Below are 21,032 nucleotides of genomic sequence, written 5' to 3'. Positions count from 1 at the left end.
GATATTTCCATGTTTATACAGACAGCGGTGTTATATTTCCATGTTTATACAGAAGATGGTATAGATATTTCCATGTTTATACACGTGGCGATATAGATATTTCCATGTTTATACAGATAGCGGTGGAGATATTTCCATGTTTATAGAGATAGCGGTGCAGATATTTCCATGTTTATAGAGATGGCTGTGTAGATATTTCCATGTTTATACAGATGGCAGTGTAGATATTTCCATGTTTATACAGATGTTGGTGCAGATATTTCCATGTTTATACAGAAGACTGTGTAGTTATTTCCAAGTTTATGCAGATGACAGTGTAGATATTTCGATGTTTATAGAGATAGCCATATAGACATTTCCATGTTTATACAGATAGCGGTGTAGACATTTCCATGTTTATAGAGATAGCCGTGTAGACTTTTCCATATTTATACAGATAGCGGTGTAGATATTTCCATGTTTATACAGATAGAGGTGTAGATATTTCCATGTTTATAGAGATAGCGGTGTAGATATATCCATGTTGATAGAGATAGTACTGTAGATATTTCCATGTTTATACAGATACCGGTGTAGATATTTCCATCTTTATACAGATCGCAGTGTAGATATATCCATCTTTTTACAGATGGCGGTGTAGATATTTCTATGTTTATACAGATGGCAGTGTAGATATTTCCATGTTTATACAGTTGGCGGTGTAGATATACCAATGTTTATGCAGATGGCGGTGTAGATATTTCCATGTTTACACGGATGGTGGTGTAGATATTACTGAATTTATTGAGATAGCGCTGTAGATAATTCCAAGTTTATAGAGATGGTGGTGTAGTTATTTCCATGTTTATGGAGATAGTGGTGTAGATATTTCCATCTTTACACAGATATCGGTGTAGATATTTCCATCTTTGCACAGATTGCTGTGTACAAATTTCCATCTTTGCACAGATAGCGGTGTTGATATTTCCATGTTTATACAGACGGCGGTGTAGGTATTTCCATGTTTATGCAGATGGCGGTGTAGATCTTTCCATGTTTATAGAGATAGCAGTGTAGATATTTGCATGTTTATACAGATAGCGTTGTAGTTATTTCCATGTTTATACAGATAGCGGTGGAGATATTTCCATGTTTATAGAGATAACGGTGTAGATATTTCAATGTTTATAGAGATAGAGGTGTACATATTTCCATGTTTATACAGATACCTGTGTAGGTATTTCCATGTTTATACAGGTAGCGGTGTAGATTTTTCCACACTTATACAGATAGCAGTCTTGATATTTCCATGTTTATACAAATGGCTGTGTAGATATTTCCATGTTTATAGAGACGGCAGTGTAGATATTTCCATGTTTATACAGGTAGCGGTGTAGATATTTCCATGTTTGTACAGATAGCGATGAAGGTATTTCCATGTTTATACAGATAGCGTTGGGGATATTTCCATGGTTATACAGATGGCTGTGTAGATATTTCCATGCGGATACAGATGGCAGTGTAGATATTTCCATGTGTATACAGATGGGTGTATAGATATTTCCATGTTTATTCAAATGACTGTGTAGATATTTCCATGTTTTTACAGATGGCAGTGTAGATATTTGCATGTTTTTACAAATTTTGGTGTAGATATTTCCATGTTTATACAGATAGTGGTGTGGCTATTTTCATGTCTATACAGATAGCGATGTAGATATTTCCATGTTTATAGAGATGGCTCTATAGATATTTCCATGTATATACAGATGGCAGTGTAGATATTTCCATGTTTATACAGATAGTGGTGTAGATATTTCCATGTTTATACAGATGACTGTGCAGGTATTTCCATGTTTATACAGATGGCATTGTAGATATTCCCATGTTTATAGAGATAGCCATGTAGATATTTCCAGGTTTCTACAGATAGCTGTGTAGACATTTCCATGTTTATAGAGATAGCGGTGTAGATATTTCCATATTTATACAGATAGCGGTGTAGATATTTCCAAGTTTATACAGATAGCGGTGTAGGCATTTCCATATTTATACAGATAGCGGTGTAAATATTTCCATGTTTATACAGATAGCGTTGTAGATATTTCCATGTTTACACCGAGAGCGGTGTAGTTATTTCCTTGTTTATACAGATGACTGTGTATATATTTCCATGTTTATACAGATGGCGGTGTAGATATTTCCATGTTTATAGAGATGGCGATGTAGATATTTCCATATTTACAGATAGCCTTGTAGATATTTCCATGTTTATTCAGGTGGCGGTTTAGATATTTCCATGTATATAGTGATAGCGGTGTGGGTATTTCCATGTTTATACAGATGGCAGTGTAGATATTTCCATGTTAATACAGATATCGATGTAGATATTTCCATGTTTATAGAGATAGCGCTGCAGATATTTCCATGTTTATACAGATAGCGGTGCAAATATTTCCATGTTTATAGAGATAGCGGTGCAGATATTTCCATGTTTATACAGATAGCGATGTACATATTTCCATGTTTATACAGAGAGCGGTGTAGGTATTTCCATGTTTATACAGATAGCGGTGTAGGTATTTCCATGTTTATACATATGGCGGTGTAGATATTTCCACGTTTATACAGATGATTGTGTAGATAGTTCCATGTTTTTACTGATGGCAGTGTAGATATTTCCATGTTTATAGAGACGGCAGTGTAGATATTTCCATGTTTATGGAGATGGCAGTGTAGATATTTCCACGTTTATAGAGATAGCGGTGAAGATATTTTCATATTTATACAAATGGCAGTGTAGATATTTCCATGTTTTTACAGATAGCGGTTTTGCTATTTCCATGTTTATACAGATAGCAGTGTAGATATTTCCATATTTATAAAGATGGCGGTGTAGATGTTTCCATGTTTATACAGATAGCGTTGTAGTTATTTCCATGTTTATACAGATAGCGGTGTAGGTATTTCCATGTTTATGCAGATAGCAGTGTAGATATTTCCATATTTATACAGATAGCGGTGTAGATCTTTCCATTTTTATACAGATCGTGGTGTAGATATTTCCATATTTATACAATTGACCATGTAGATATTTCCATGTTTATACAGATAGCGGTGTAGGTTTTTCCATGTTTATACAGATAGCGGTGTAGATATTTCCATGTTTGTACAGATAGCGGTGTAGATCTTTCCATGTTTATACAGATCGTGGTATTGATATTTCCGTGTTTATACAGATAGCGGTGTAGGTATTTCCATGTTCATACAGATAGCTGTGTAGATATTTCCATATTTATACAGATAGCGGTATAGATATATCCATGTATATACATATGGTGGTGTAGATATTTCCATGTTTATACAGATAACGGTGTAGATATTTCCATGTTTATACAGATGATGGTGTAAATACTTCCATATTATACAGATATCAGTGTTGATTGTTCCATGTTTATACAGATAGCGGTGTTGATATTTCCATGTTTATACGGATGGCAGTGTAGATATTAACATGTTAATACAGATGGCAGTGTAGGTATTTCCATGTTTATAGAGATGGCGTTGTAGATATTTCCAAGTTTGCGCAGATAGCAGTGTAGATATTTCCATGTTTACACAGATAGCCGTGTAGATATTTCCATCTTTACACTGATAGTGGTGTAGATATTTCCATGTTTACACAGATAGCGGTGTAGTTATTTCCATGTTTACAGAGATAGCTGTGTAGATATTTCCATGTTTACACTGATAACGTTGTAGATATTTCCATGTTTATACAGATAGCGGTGTAGTTATTTCCATGTTTATAATGATAGCGGTGTAGATATTTCCATGTTTATACAGATGGTGGTGTAGATACTTCCATATTATACAGATATCAGTGTTGATAGTTCCATGTTTATACAGATAGCGGTGTAGGTATTTCCATGTTTATACAGATCGTGGTGTAGATATTTCCATGTTTATACAGATAACGGTGTAGATATTTCCATGTTTATAGAGATGGCGGTGTAGATATTTCCATGTTTATAGAGATAGCGGTGTAGGTATTTCCATGTTTATAAACATAGCAGTGTAGATATTTTCATGTTTATACAGACGGCTTTGTAGGTATTTCCATGTGTATACAGATGGCATTGTAGATATTTCAGTGTTTACACAGATGGTGGTGTAGATATTTCCATGTATATACAGATGACTGTGTAGATATTTCCATGTTTTTACTGATGGCGGTGAAGATATTTCCATAATTGTAGAGACAGCGGTGTAGATATTTCCATGTTTTTTCAGATGGCGGTGTAGATATTTCCATGTTTATAGAGATAGCGGTGTAGATATTTCCATATTTATACAGATGGCCGTGTAGTTATTTCCATTTTTATACAGATAGCGGTGTAGCTATTTCAATGTTTATTCAGATAGCACTGTAGATATATCCATATTTACACAGAAGGCAGTGTAGATATTTCCATGTTTATACAGATCGTGGTGTAGATATTTCCATGTTTAAACAGATAGCGGTGTAGACATTTCCACGTTTATACAAATAGCGGTGTTGCTATTTCCATGTTTATACAGATAGCGATGTAAATATTTCCAGGTTTATAGAGATGGATGTGTAGACATTTCCATGTTTATACAGATCGAGGTGTAGCTATTTCCATGTTTATACAGGTGGCGGTGTAGATAATTCCATGTATATATGGGTAGACATGTAGATATTACCATGTTTATACAGATTGCAGTGTAGATATTTCCATGTTTATACCGACAGCGGTGGAGATATTTCCATGTATATACAGATAGCGGTGGAGGCATTTCCATGTTTATGGAGATAGCGTTGGAGATATTTCCATGATTATAGAGATTGCTGTGTAGATATTTCCAAGTTTACACAGATAGCGATGTAGATATTTCCATGTTTATACAGATAGCGGTGTAGGTATTTCCATCTTTATAGAGATAGCGGTGTAGATATTTCCAAGTTTATGCAGATGGCTGTGTAGATATTTCCATGTGTATACAGATGGAAGTGTGGATATTTCCATGTTTATACACATGGAGGTGCAGATATTTCCATGTTTATACAGATGACTGTGTAGATATTTCCATGTTTTTACATGTTGCGGTGTAGATATTTCCATGTTTATACAGATAGTGGTGTAGATATTTCCATGTTTATAGAGATAGCTGTGGAGATATTTTCATGTTTATTCAGATGGCGTTGTAGATGTTTCCAAGTTTATGCAGATAGCGGTGTAGATATTTCCATGTTTATAGAGATAGCGGTGTAGTTATTTCCATGTTTATACAGATAGCGGTGTAGTTATTTCCATGTTTATAGAGATAGCGGTGTAGATATTTCCATATTTATACAGATAGCGTTGTAGATATTTCCACGTTTGTTCAGATGGCGGTGTAGATATTTCCATGTTTATATAGATAGCGGTGTGGCTGTTTCCATGTTTATGCAGACGGCAGTGTAGATATTTCCATGTTTATACAGATAATGGTGTAGATATTTCCATATTTATACAAATGGCGGTGTAGATATTTCCATGTTTATACAGATAGCGGTGTAGGTATTTCCATGTTTATACAGATAGTAGTGTAGATATTTCCACATTTATAAAGAAGGCGGTGTAGTTATTTCCATGTTTATACAGATAGCGTTGTAGGTATTTCCATGTTTATACAGTTACTGGTGTAGATATTTCCATATTTATACAGAAAGCGGTGTAGATCTTTCCACGTTTATACAGATCATGGTGTAGATATTTCCATGTTTGTACAGATAGCGGTGTAGTATTGCAAAGTTTATACAGATGGAGGTGTAGATATTTCCTTGTTTATACAGACTGCGGTGTTGATACCTGCATGTTTATCCAGACAGTGGTGTTGATATTTCCATGTTTATACAGATGGCGCTGTAGATATTTCCATGTTTATGCAGATGGCGGTGTAGATATTTCCATGTTTATACAGATGGTGGTGAAGATATTTCCATGTTTATACAGATGACTGTGTAGATATTTCCATGTTTTTACTGATGGGGGTGGAGATATTTCCATGTTTATGGAGACAGCGGTGTAGATATTTCCATGTTTATGCTGATGGCCGTGTAGATATTTCCATGTTTATAGAGATAGCTGTGTAGATATTTCCATATTTATAGGGATGGCGGTGTAGTTATTTCCATGGTTATACAGATAGCGGTGTAAGTATTTCCATGTTTATACAAATAACAGTGTAGGTATATCAATATTTTTACAGAAGGCGGTGTATATATTTCCATGTTTATACAGATCGTTGTGTAGATATTTCCATTTTTATACAGATAGCGGTGTAGATGTTTCCATGTTTATACAGATAGCGGTGTTGTTATTTCCATGTTTATACAGATAACGGTGTAGATATTTCCATGTTTACACAGCACGCCGTGTAGGTATTTCCATCTTTATACAGATTGCAGTGTAGTATTTCCATGTTTATACATATGGCGGTGTAGATATTTCCATGTTTATGCAGATGGCAGTGTAGATATTTTCATGTTTAAAGAGATGGCGGTGTAGATATTTCCATGTTTATAAAGATAGCGGTGTAGGTATTTCCGTGTTTATAGAGTTAGCGGTGTAGGTATTTCCATCTTTATAGAGATAGTGGTGTAATTATTTCCATATTTACACAGATGGCTCTGCAGATATTTCTATGTGTATACAGATGGCATTGTAAATATTTCCATGTTTATACAGATGTTGGTGGAGATATTTCCATGTTTATACAGATGACTGTGTAGATAGTTCCATGTTTTTATTGATGGTGGTGTAGATATTTCCATGTTTATAGAGACAGCAATGTGGGTATTTCCAAGTTTATGCAGATGGCGGTGTAGATATTTTCATGTTTATTGAGATATCGGTGAAGATATTTCCATATTTATACAAATGGCGGTGTAGATATTTCCATGTTTATACAGATAGCGGTGTAGGTATTTCCATGTTTATACAGATACTAGTGCAGATATTTCCATATTTATAAAGATGGTGGTGTAGTTGTTTCCATGTTTATACAGATAGCAGTGTAGGTATTTCTATGTTGATGCAGTTACCTGTCTAGATATTTCCATATTTATACAGATCGTGGTGTAGATCTTTCCATGTTTATACAAATTGTGGGGTAGATATTTCCATGTTTACACAGCTCGCCGTGTAGATATTTCCATTTTTTTACAGATTGCAGTGTAGATATTTCTATGTTTATACAGATGGCGGTGTAGATAATTCCATGTTTATGGAGATGGCAGTGTAGATATTTTCATGTTTAAAGAGATTGTGGTGTAGATATTTCCATGTTTATAGAGATAGCGGTGTAGATATTTCCGTGTTTATAGAGATGGCGGTGTAGTTTTTTCCATGTTTATACAGATAACGGTGTAGTTATTTCCATGTTAACACAGTTACCGGTGTAGATATTTCCAAATTTATACAGATAGCGGTGTAGTTCTTTCCATGTTTATACAGATTGTGGTGTAGATATTTCCATGTTTATACAGATAGCGGATTACATATTACCATGTTTATACAGATGGCTTTGTAGATATTTCCAGGTTTATACAGATGGCGGTGTAGATATTTCCATGTTTATACTGATGTCGGTGTAGATATTTCCACATTTCCACACATAGCGGTGTAGATATTACCATGTTTATAGAGATAGTGTTGAACATATTTCCATATTTATACAGATGGCGGTGTAGATATTTCAATGTTTATACAGATAGCGGTGCAGGTATTTCCATGTTTATACAGATAACGGTGTAGGAATTTCCATGTTTATGCAGATAGCAGTGTAGATATTTCCATATTTATTCAGATAGCGGTGTAGATCTTTCCATTTTTATACAGATCGTGCTCTAGATATTTCCTTGTTTATACAGATAGTGGTGTAGATATTGCCATGTTTATACAGATAGAGGTGTAGATATTTCCATGTTTATAAAGATAGTGGTGTAGATATTACCATGTTTACACAGATAGCAGTGTAGTTATTTCCATCTTTGCACAGATGGCGGTGTAGATATTTACATCTTTACACAGATAGAGGTGTAGATATTTCCATCTTTGCAGAGATTGCTGGGTAGATATTACCATATTTACACAGATAGTGGTGTAGATATTTCCATGTTTCCACAGATAGCGGTGTAGATATTTCCATGTTTACACAGATAGCATTGTAGATATTTGCATGTTTATACAGATAGCGATGTAGATATTTCCATGTTTATACAGATACCGGTGTAGATGTTTCCATGTTTATACAGATCGCGGTGGAGATATTTCCATGTTTATAGAGATTCCCATGTAGATATTTCCATGTGTATACAGATAGCTGTGTAGACATTTCCATGTTTATAGAGATAGCGGTGTAGATATTTCCATGTTTATACAGATTGCGGTGTAGTTATTTCCATGTTGATACAGATAGCGGTGTAGATATTTCCATGTTAATACAGGTAGCGGTGTAGAAATTCCCATGTTTATACAGATCGCTTTGTAGACATTTCCATCTTTCTACAGATGTCAGTGTACATATTTCCAAGTTTATACAGATGGCAAGGTAGATATTTCCATGTTTATACAGATGCCTGTGTAGATATTTCCATGTTTATGCAGATGGCGGTGTAGATATTTCCATGTTTATAGGGATGGCGGTGTAGTTATTTCTATGTCTATAGAGATAGCGGTGTAAATATTTCCATGCTTATAGAGATGGTGGTGTAAGTATTTTCATGTTTATAGAGATATCCGTGTAGGTATTTCCATGTTTATTCAGATAACGGTGTTGGTATTTCCATGTTTATACAGATAGCGGTGTAGATATTTCCATGTTTATACATCTTGCGGTGTAGATATTTCCATCTTTATACAGATGGCAGTGTAGATATTTCCATGTTTATACAGATAGCGGTGTAGATATTTACATGTCTATGGAGGTAGCGGTGTAGGTATTTCGCTATATATACAGATTGCGGTGTAGATATTTCCATCTTTATACAGATGGCGGTGTAGATATTTCCATGTTTATACAGATGGCAGTGAAGATATTTCCATGTTTGTACAGATAGTAGTATAGACATTTCCATGTTTATACAGATGGCGGTGTAGATACATCCATGTTTCTGAAGATGGCGATGTAGATATTTTCATGTTTATAGAGATGGCGGTAGAGATATTTCCATGTATATAGAGATTGCATTGTAGATATTTCCATGTTTATAGAGAAATCGGTGTAGGTATTTCCAGTTTATAGAGATAGCGGTGTGGATATTTCCATATTTATACAGATAGCGGTGTAGGTATTTCCATGTTTATACAGATGGTGGCGTAGATATTTCCTTGTTTATACAGATATCGGTGTAGATATTTCCAGGTTTATACAGAGAGTGGTGTAGATATTTCCACGTTTTACAGATAGTGGTGTAGATATTTCCATCTTTATACAGATAGCGGTGCAGATATTTCCATGTTTACACAAATAGCCGTGTAGATATTTCTATGTTTACAGAGATAGAGTTGCAGATATTTCCATGTTTATAAAGAGAGCGGTGTAGACATTTCCATGTTTCTACAGATGGAATTGTAGATATTTCCATGTTTATACTGGTGGCGGTGTAGATATTTCCATGTTTATATAGATGGTGGTGTAGATATTACCATGTTTATACAGATAGCGGTGTAGATATTTCCATGTTTATACAGATAGCGGCGTAGACATTTCCATGGACATGCAGATGGCGGTGTAGATATTTCCATGTTTATACAGATAGCGGTGTAGATATTTCCATGTTTTCACAGATGGTGGTGTAGATATTTCCGTGTTTATACACATGGCGGAGTAGATACTTCCATCTTTATGGAGATGGCAGTGTAGATATTTTCATGTTTATAGAGATGGCGGTGTAGATATTTCCAAATTTATAGAAATAGCGGTGTAGATATTTCCATCTTTCTACAGACGGCAGTGTAGATATTTCCATGTTTATACAGATGGCGGTGTAGATATTTCCATATTTATACAGATGTCTGTGTATATATTTCCATGTGTATACAGATAACGGTGTAGATATTTCCATGTTTATACATACAGCGGTGTAGATATTTCCATGTTTATACAGATAGCGGTGGAGATATTTCCCTGTTTATACAGAGAGCGATGTAAATATTTCCATGTTTATACAGATAGCGGTGTAGATATTTCCATGTTTATAGAGATAGCGGTGTAGATATTTTCATGTTTATACAGATGGCTCTGTAGATATTTCCATGTGTGTACAGATGGCAGTGTAGATATTTCCATGTTTATACAGATGACTGTATAGGTATTTCCATGTTTTTACAGATGGCAGTGCAGATATTTTCATGTTTATAGAGATAGGGGTGTAGATATTTCCATGTTTGTACAGATGGCGGTGTTGATATTTCCATCTATACACAGGTGGCCGTGTAGATATTTCCATGTTTATACAGATGGCGGGGTAGTTATTTCCATGGACATGGAGATGGTTTTGTAGATATTTCCATGTTTATACAGATAGCGGTGTAGATATTTCCATGTTTACACAGATAGTGGTGTAAATATTTCCGTGTTTATACACATGGTGGAGTAGATACTTCCATCTTTATGCAGATGGCAGTGTAGATATTTTCATGTTTATAGAGATGGCGTTGTAGATATTTCCATATTTATAGAGATAGCGGGGTACATATTTCCATTTGTCTACAGATGGCAGTGTAGATATTTCCATGTTTATACAGATGGCCGTGTAGATATTTCCATATTTATACAGATGTCTGTGTAGATATTTCCATGTGTATGCAGATGGTATTGTAGGTATTTCCATGTTTATACAGATGGTGGTTTAGATATTTCCATGTTTATTCAGATGACTGTGTAGATATTTCCATGTTTTTACAGATGGCAGTGTAGATATTTCAATGTTTATAGAGATGGCGCTGTAGATATTTTCATGTTTATATAGATAACGTTGTAGATATTTCCATGTTTATACAGACAGCGGTGTAGATATTTCCCTGTTTATACAGATAGCGATGTAGATATTTCCATGTTTATACAGGTAGCGGTGTAGATATTTCCATGTTTATAGAAATAGCGGTGTAGATATTTCCATGTTTATACAGATGGCTGTGTAGATATTTCCATGTGTGTACAGATGGCAGTGTAGATATTTCCATGTTTATACAGATGGCGCTGTAGATATTTCCATGTTTATACAGATGGCAGTGTAGATATTTCCATGTTTATACAGATAGCGGTGTAGATATATCAATGTTTACAGAGATAGCGGTGTAGATATTTCCATCTTTGCACAGATTGCGGTGTAAGTATTGCCAAATTTATACAGATAGCGGTGTAGATATTTCCAAGTTTACACAGATAGCTGTGTAGATATTTCCATGTTTACAGAGATAGCATTGTAGATATTTCCATGTTTATACAGATTGCGGTGTAGTTATTTCCATGTTGATACAGATAGCGGTGTAGATATTTCCATGTTTTTAAAGGTAGAGGTGTAGAAATTCCCATGTTTATACAGATCGCTTTGTAGACATTTCCATCTTTCTAAAGATGTCAGTGTAGATATTTCCAAGTTTATACAGATGGCAGTGTAGATATTTCCATGTTTATTCAGATGTCTCTGTAGTTATTTCCATGTTTATGCAGATGGCGGTGTAGATATTTCCATGTTTATAGGGATGGCGGTGTAGTTATTTCTATGTCTATAGAGATATCGGTGAAAATATTTCCATGCTTATAGAGATGATGGTGTAAGTGTTTTCATGTTTATAGAGATAGCCGTGTAGATATTTCCATGATTATACAGATAACGGTGTTGGTATTTCCATGTTTATACAGATAGCGGTGTAGGTATTTCCAGGTTTACACCACTCGCGGTGTAGATATTTCCATCTTTATACAGATGGCAGTGAAGATATTTCCATGTTTATACAGATAGCGGTGTAGATATTTACATGTCTATAGAGGTAGCGGTGTATGTATTTCCATATTTATACAGATTGCGGTGTAGATATTTCCATCTTTATACAGATGGCGGTGTAGATATTTCCATGTTTATACAGATGGCAGTGAAGTTATTTCCATTTTTATACAGATAGTGGTGTAGATATTTCCATGTTTATACAGATGGCGGTGGAGATACATCCATGTTTCCGAAGATGGTGGCGTAGATATTTTCATGTTTATAGAGAAGGCGGTGTATATATTTCCATGTATATAGAGATTACATTGTAGATATTTCCATGTTTATAGAGAAATCGGTGTAGGTATTTCCATGTTTATAGAGATAGCGGTGTGGATATTTCCATATTTATACAGATAGCGGTGTAGGTATTTCCATGTTTATAGACATAGCGGTGTAGATATTTCCATGTTTATACCGATAGCGGTGTTATTTCCACGTTTATACAGATGGCGATGTAGATATTTCCATGTTTATACTGCTCGCGGTGCAGATATTTATATCTTTATACAGATGGCATTGTAGATATTTCCTTATTCACACTGATGGTGGTGTAGATGTTTCCATGTTTATACAGATGGCGGAGTAGTTAGTTCCATGTTTATGGAGATGGCAGTGTAGATATTTTCATGTTTATAGAGATGGCGGTGTAGATATTTCCATGTTTATAGAGATAGCAGTGTAGATATTTACATGTTTATACAGATGGCTGTGTAGATATTTCCATGTGTATGCAGATGGCATTGTAGATATTTCCATGTTTATACAGATGACTGTATAGGTATGTCCATGTTTTTACAGATGGAAGTGCAGATATTTCCATGTTTATAGAGATAGCGGTGTAGATATTTCCATGTTTGTACAGATGGCGGTTTTGATATTTCCATCTATACACAGATGGCCGTGTAGATATTTCCATGTTTATACAAATGGTGGCGCAGATATTTCCATTGTCATGGAGATGGTGGTGTAGATATTTCCATGTTTATACAGATAGCGGTGTAGATATTTCCATGTTTACACAGATGGTGTTGTAGATATTTCCGTGTTTATACACATGGCGGAGTAGATACTTCCATCTTTATGGAGATGGCAGTGTAGATATTTTCATCTTTATAGAGATGGCGGTGTAGATGTTTCCTTATTTATAGAGATAGCGGTGTAGATATTTCCATCTTTCTACAGATGGCAGTGTAGATATTTCCATGTTTATACAGCTGGCGTTGTAGATATTTCCATATTTATACAGATGTCTGTGTAGATATTTCCATGGGTATACAGATGGTATTGTAGGTATTTCCAAGTTTATACAGATGGTGGTGTAGATATTTCCAGGTTTATTCAGATGACTGTGTAGATATTTCCATGTTTTTACAGATGGCAGTGTAGATATTTCAATGTTTATAGAGATGGCGCTGTAGATATTTCCATGTTTATACAGATCGCGGTGTAGATATTTCCATGTTTATACAGATAGCGGTGAAGATATTTCCATGTTTATACAGATCGCGGTGTAGATATTTCCATGTTTATACAGATAGCGGTGTAGATATTTCCATGTTTTTTCAGATATCGGTGTAGCTATTTCCATTTTTACACAGATTGCGGTGTAGATATTTCCATCTTTCTACAGATGGTATTGTAGATATTTCCATGTTTATACATATGGCGGTGTAGATATTTCCATTTTTATATAGATGGTGGTGTAGATATTACCATGTTTATACAGATAGCGGTGTAGATATTTCCATGTTTATACAGATGGTGGTGTAGATATTTCCATGTTTATACAGATCGTGGTGAAGATATTTCCATGTTTATACAGATCGCGGTGTAGATATTTCCATGTTTATACAAATAGCGGTGTAGATATTTCCATGTTTATACAGATACCGGTGTAGATATTTCCATGTTTATAGAGATAGCGGTGTAGGTATTTCCATGTTTATAGACATAGCGGTGTAGATATTTCCATGTTTAGATGGCGTTGTAGGTTTTTCCATGTTTATACTGATAGCGGTGTTGGTATTTCCACGTTTATACAGATGGCGATGTAGATATTTCCATGTTTCTACAGCTCGCGGTGCAGATATTTATATCTTTATACAGATGGCATTGTAGATATTTCCTTATTCACACTGATGGCGGTGTAGATGTTTCTGTGTTTATACAGATGGGGGAGTAGTTAGTTCCATGTTTATGGAGATGGCAGTGTAGATATTTTCATGTTTATAGAGATGGCGGTGTAGATATTTCCATGTTTATAGAGATAGCAGTGTAGATATTTACATGTTTATACAGATGGCTGTGTAGATATTTCCATGTGTATACAGATGGCATTGTAGATATTTCCATGTTTATACAGATGACTGTATAGGTATTTCCATGTTTTTACAGATGGCAGTGCAAATATTTCCATGTTTATAGAGATAGCGGTGTAGATATTTCCATGTTTGTACAGATGGCGATGTTGATATTTCCATCTATACACAGATGGCCGTGTATATATTTCCATGTTTATACAGATGGCTGCGTAGATATTTCCATGGACATGCAGGTGGCGGTGTAGTTATTTCCATGTTTATACCGATAGCGGTGTAGATATTTCCATGTTTTCACAGATGGTGGTGTAGATATTTCCGTGTTTATACACATGGCGGAGTAGATACTTCCATCTTTATGGAGATGGCAGTGTAGATATTTTCATGTTTATAGAGATGGCGGTGTAGATATTTCCATATTTATAGAGATAGCGGTGTAGATATTTCCATCTTTCTACAGATGGCTGTGTAGATATTTCCATGTTTATACAGATGGCGGTGTAGATATTTCCATATTTATACAGATGTCTGTGTAGATATTTCCATGTGTATACAGATGGTATTGTAGGTGTTTCCATGTTTATACAGATGGTGGTGTAGATATTTCCATGTTTATTCAGATGACTGTGTAGATATTTCCATGTTTTTACAGATGGCAGTGAAGATATTTCAATGTTTATAGAGATGGCGCAGTAGATATTTCCATGTTTATACAGATAACGGTGTAGATATTTCCATGTTTATACAGATAGCGGTGTAGATATTTCCATGTTTATAGAGATAGCGGTGTAGATATTTCCATGTTTATACAGATGGCTGTGTAGATATTTCCATGTGTGTACAGATGGCAGTGTAGATATTTCCATGTTTACACAGATGGCGCTGTAAATATTTCCATGTTTGTACAGATGGCAGTGTAGATATTTCCATGTTTATACAGATAGCGGTGTAGATATTTCCATGTTTACAGAGATAGCGGTGTAGATATTTCCATCTTTGCAAAGATTGCGGTGTAATTATTGCCAAATTTACACAGATAGCGGTGTAGATATTTCCAAGTTTACACAGATAGCTGTGTAGATATTTCCATGTTTACACAGATAGCATTGTAGATATTTCCATGTTTATAGAGATTGCGGTGTAGTTATTTCCATGTTGATACAGATAGCGGTGTAGATATTTCCATATTTTTACAGGTAGCGGTGTAGAAATTCCTATGTTTATAAAGATCGCTTTGTAGACATTTCCATCTTTCTACAGATGTCAGTGTAGATATTTCCAACTTTACACTGATGGCAGTGTAGATATTTCCATGTTTATACAGATGTCTGTGTAGATATTTCCATGTTTATGCAGATGGTGGTGTAGATATTTCCATGTTTATAGGGATGGCGGCGTAGTGATTTCTATGTCTTTAGAGATAGCGGTGTAAATATTTCCATGCTTATAGAGATGGTGGTGTAAGTATTTTCATGTTTATAGAGATAGCGGTGTAGATATTTCCATGTTTATACAGATAACGGTGTTGGTATTTCCATGTTTATACAGATATCGGTGTAGATATTTCCATGTTTATACAGCTCGCGGTGTAGATATTTCCATCTTTATACAGATGGCAGGGAAGATATTTCCATCTTTATACAGATAGCGGTGTAGATATTTACATGTCTATAGAGGTAGCGGTGTAGCTATATCCATATTTATACAGATTGCAGTGAAGATTTTTCCTTCATTATACAGATAGCGGTGTAAATATTTCCACGTTTATACAGATGGCAGTGAAGATATTTCCATGTTTACACAGATAGTGGTGTAGATATTTCCATGTTTATGCAGATGGCGGTGTAGATACATCCATGTATCTGAAGATTGCCGTGTAGATATTTTCATGTTTTTAGAGATGGCGGTGTGGATATTTCCATGTATATAGAGATTGCATTGTAGATATTTCCATGCTTATAGAGAAATCGGTGTAGGTATTTCCATGTTTATAGAGATAGCGGTGTGGATATTTCCATATTGATACAGATAGCGCTGTAGTTATTTTCATGTTTATACAGATGGCGGTGTAGATATTTCCTTGTTTATACAGATATCGGTGTAGATATTTCCAGGTTTATACAGAGTGCGGTGTAGATATTTCCACATTTTGCAGATAGTGGTGTAGATATTTCCATCTTTATACAGATAGCGGTGCAGATATTTCCATGTTTACACAAATAGCCGTGTAGATATTTCTATGTTTACACAGATAGAGTTGCTGATATTTCCATGTTTATAAAGATAGCGGTGCAGACATTTCCATGTTTATACAGATTGGGGTTTGGCTATTTTCATGTTTATACAGATAGCGGTGTGGGTATTTCCATGTTTATACAGATAGCGGTATAGATAATTCCATGTTTATAGAGATGACTGTCTAGATATTTCCATGTTTATACAGATTTCCGTGTAAATATTTCCATGTTTATACAGATGGTGGTGTAGATATTTCCATGTTTATACAGATGACTGTGAAGTTATTTCCATGTTTATACATATGTCAGTGTACATATTTTCATGTTTATAGAGAGAACGATGTAGATATTTACATGTATATACAGATAGCGGTGTAGATATTTCCATGTTTAGAGAGACAGCATTGTAGATATTTCCATATTTATACAGATAGCTGTGTAGATCTTTCCAGGTTTATACAGATAGCGGTGAAGATATTACCATTTTTATACAGATAGCGGTGTAGATATTTCCATGTTTATAGAGATGGCTTTGTTGGTATTTCCATGTTTATAGAGATAGCGATGTAGATATTGCCATGTTTATACAGATGGCTTTGTAGATATTTCCATGTTTATAGAGATAGCAGTGTAGATATTTCCATGTTTATACAGATGGCTGTGTAGATATTTCCATGTTTATAGAGACAGCGGTGTAGATATTTCCGTCTTTATACAGATAGCGGTGTAGATATTTCCATATTTATAGAGATGGCAGTGTAGATAGTTCCATGTTTATGGAGATGGCGGTGTAGATATTTTCATGTTTACATAGATGGTGGTGTAGATATTTCCATGTTTGTAGAGACTGTGGTGTTGATATTTCCATGTTTATAGAGATAGCGCTGTAGGTATTTCCTTGTTTATAGAAATACTTGTGTAGATACATCCATGTTTATACATATGGCTGTGTAATTATTTCCATGTGTATAAAGATGACTCTGTAGATATTTGTATGTTTACACAAATGGCGGTGTAGATATTTCCATATTTATACAGATAGCGGTGGAGATATTTCCATGTTTATACAGATAGCGATTTAGATATTTCCATGTTTCTACAGATAGTGGCGTAGATATTTCCATGTTTACAGAGATAGCGGTGTAGATATTTCCATCTTTGCACAGATCGCGGTGTAGACATTTCCATCTTTCCACAGATAGCGGTGTAGATATTTTCATATTTATGCAGATCGTGGTGTAGATATTTCCATCTTTCCACAGATGGCAGTTTAGAAATTTCCATGTTTATACAGATGACAGTGTAGATATTTCCATGTTTATACAGATAGCGGTGTAGATATTTCCATGTTTATAGAGAAAGCTTTGTAGATATTTCCATGTTTATACAGATATCGGTGTTGATATTTCCATGTTTATACAGATCACGGTGTAGATATTTCCATGTTTATACAGATCGCGGTGTAGATATTTCCATGTTTATACAGATAGCGGTGTAGATATTTCCATGTTTGTACAGATGGCGGTGTTGTTGTTTCCAACTATACACAGATTTCCGTGTGGGTATTTCCATGTGTATACAGATGGCATTGTAGATATTTCCATGTTGATACAGATGGTGGTGTAGATATTTGCATGTTTACACAGAAGACTGTACAGGTATTTCCATGTTTATACAGATGGCGGTGTAGATATTTCCATGTTTATAGAGATAGCGGTGTAGATATTTCCATGTTTATGCAGATAGCGACGTAGATATTTCCATGTTTTTACTGATATTGGTGTAGATATTTCCATGTTTACACAGATTGCGGTGTAGATATTTCCATCTTTCTACAGATGGCATTGTAGATATTTCCATATTTATACAGATGGCGGTGTAGATATTTCCATGTTTATATACATGGTGGTGTTGATATTACCATGTTTATACAGATAGCGGTGTAGATATTTACATGTTTGTACAGATCGTGGTGAAGATATTTCCATGTTTATACAGATCACGGTGTAGATATTTCCATGTTTATACAGATCGCGTTGTAGATATTTCCGTGTTTATACAGATAGCGTTGTAGATATTTCCATGTTTATACAGATAGCGGTGTAGATATTTCCATGTTTATACAGATGACTGTACAGGTATTTCCATGTTTTTACAGATGGCAGTGCAGATATTTCCATGTTTATAGAGATAGCGGTGTAGATATTTCCATGTTTGTACAGATGGCGGTGTTGATATTTCCATCTATACACAGATGGCCGTGTAGATATTTCCATGTTTATACAAATGGCGGTGTAGATATTTCCATGTTTTCACACATGTTGGTGTAGATATTTCCGTGTTTATACACATGGCGGAGTAGATACTTCCATCTTTATGGAGATGGCAGTGTAGATATTTTCATGTTTATAGAGATGGCGGTGTAGATATTTCCATATTTATAGAGATAGTGGTGTAGATATTTCCATCTTTCTACAGATGGCATTGTAGATATTTCCATGTTTATACAGATGGCAGTGTAGATATTTCCATATTTATACAGATGTCTGTGAAGATATTTCCATGTGTGTACAGATTGTATTGTAGGTATTTCCATGTTTATACAGATGGTGGTGTAGATATTTCCATGTTTATTCAGATGACTGTGTAGATATTTCCATGTTTTTACAGATGGCAGTGTAGATATTTCAATGTTTATAGAAATGGCGCTGTAGATATTTCCATGTTTATACAGATAACGGTGGAGATATTTCCATGCTTATACAGACAGCAGTGGTGATATTTCCATGTTTATACACATAGCGGTGGACATATTTCCATGTTTATAGAGACAGCGGTGTAGGTATTTCCATGTTTATACAGATAGCTGTGCAGATATTTCCATGTTTATACAGATCACGGTGAAGATATTTCCTTGTTCCTACAAATAGCGGTGTAGTTATTTCCATGTTTATACAGATAGCGGTGTAGATATTTCCATGTATATACATATGGCTGAGTAGATATTTCCATGTTTATACAGATGACTTGTTGGTATTTCCATGTTTATACAGATGGCGGTGTAGATATTTCCATGTGTATAGAGATAGCTGGGTAGATATTTCCATGTTTATACAGATAGCGGTGTAGATATTTCCATGTTTATACAGATCACGGTGTAGATATTTCCATGTTTATACAGATCGCTGTGTAGATATTTCCATGTTTATACAGATAGCGGTGTAGATATTTCCATGTTTTTACAGATATCGGTGTATATATTTCCATGTTTACACAGATTGCGGTGTAGATATTTCCATCTTTCTACAGATGGCATTGTAGATATTTCCATGTTTATACAGATGGCAGTGTAGATATTTCCATCTTTCTACCGATGGCATTGTAGATATTTCCATGTTTATACAGATGGCGGTGTAGATATTTCCATGTTTATATAGATAGTGGTGTAGATATTACCATGTTTATACAGATAGCGGTGTAGATATTTCCATGTTTATACAGATCGCGGTGAAGATATTTCCATGTTTATACAGATCGCGGTGTAGATATTCCCATATTTATAGAGATAGCGGTGTAGATATTTCCATCTTTCTACAGATGGCAGTGTAGATATTTCCATGTTTATACAGATGGCGGTGTAGATATTTCCATATTTATACAGATGTCTGTGTGGATATTTCCATGTGTATACAGATGGTATTGTAGGTATTTCCATGTTTATACAGATGGTGGTGTAGATATTTCCATGTTTATTCAGATGACTGTGTAGATATTTCCATGTTTTTACAGATGGCAGTGAAGATATTTCAATGTTTATAGAGATGGCGCAGTAGATATTTCCATGTTTATACAAATAACGGTGTAGATATTTCCATGTTTATACAGATATCGGTGTAGATATTTCCATGTTTATAGAGATAGCGGTGTAGATATTTCCATGTTTATACAGATGGCTGTGTAGATATTTCCATGTGTGTACAGAGGGCAGTGTAGATATTTCCATGTTTATACAGATGGCGCTGTAAATATTTCCATGTTTATACAGATGGCAGTGTAGATATTTCCATGTTTCTACAGATAGCGGTGTAGATATTTCCATGTTTACAGAGATAGCGGTGTAGATATTTCCATCTTTGCAAAGATTGCGGTGTAATTATTGCCAAATTTACACAGATAGCTGTGTAGATATTTCCAAGTTTACACAGATAGCTGTGTAGATATTTCCATGTTTACAGAGATAGCATTGTAGATATTTCCATGTTTATACAGATTGCGGTGTAGTTATTTCCATGTTGATACAGATAGCGGTGTAGATATTTCCATGTTTATACAGGTAGCGGTGTAGAAATTCCCATGTTTATACAGATCGCTTTGTAGACATTTCCATCTTTCTACAGATGTCAGTGTAGATATTTCCAACTTTACACTGATGGC

Source organism: Pan troglodytes, chromosome 13 (assembly GCF_028858775.2).
Source record: "Pan troglodytes isolate AG18354 chromosome 13, NHGRI_mPanTro3-v2.0_pri, whole genome shotgun sequence".
Classification (NCBI taxonomy): domain Eukaryota; kingdom Metazoa; phylum Chordata; class Mammalia; order Primates; family Hominidae; genus Pan; species Pan troglodytes.
The sequence above is the reverse complement of the archived record's forward strand: the minus strand, read 5'-3'. Positions refer to the sequence as shown.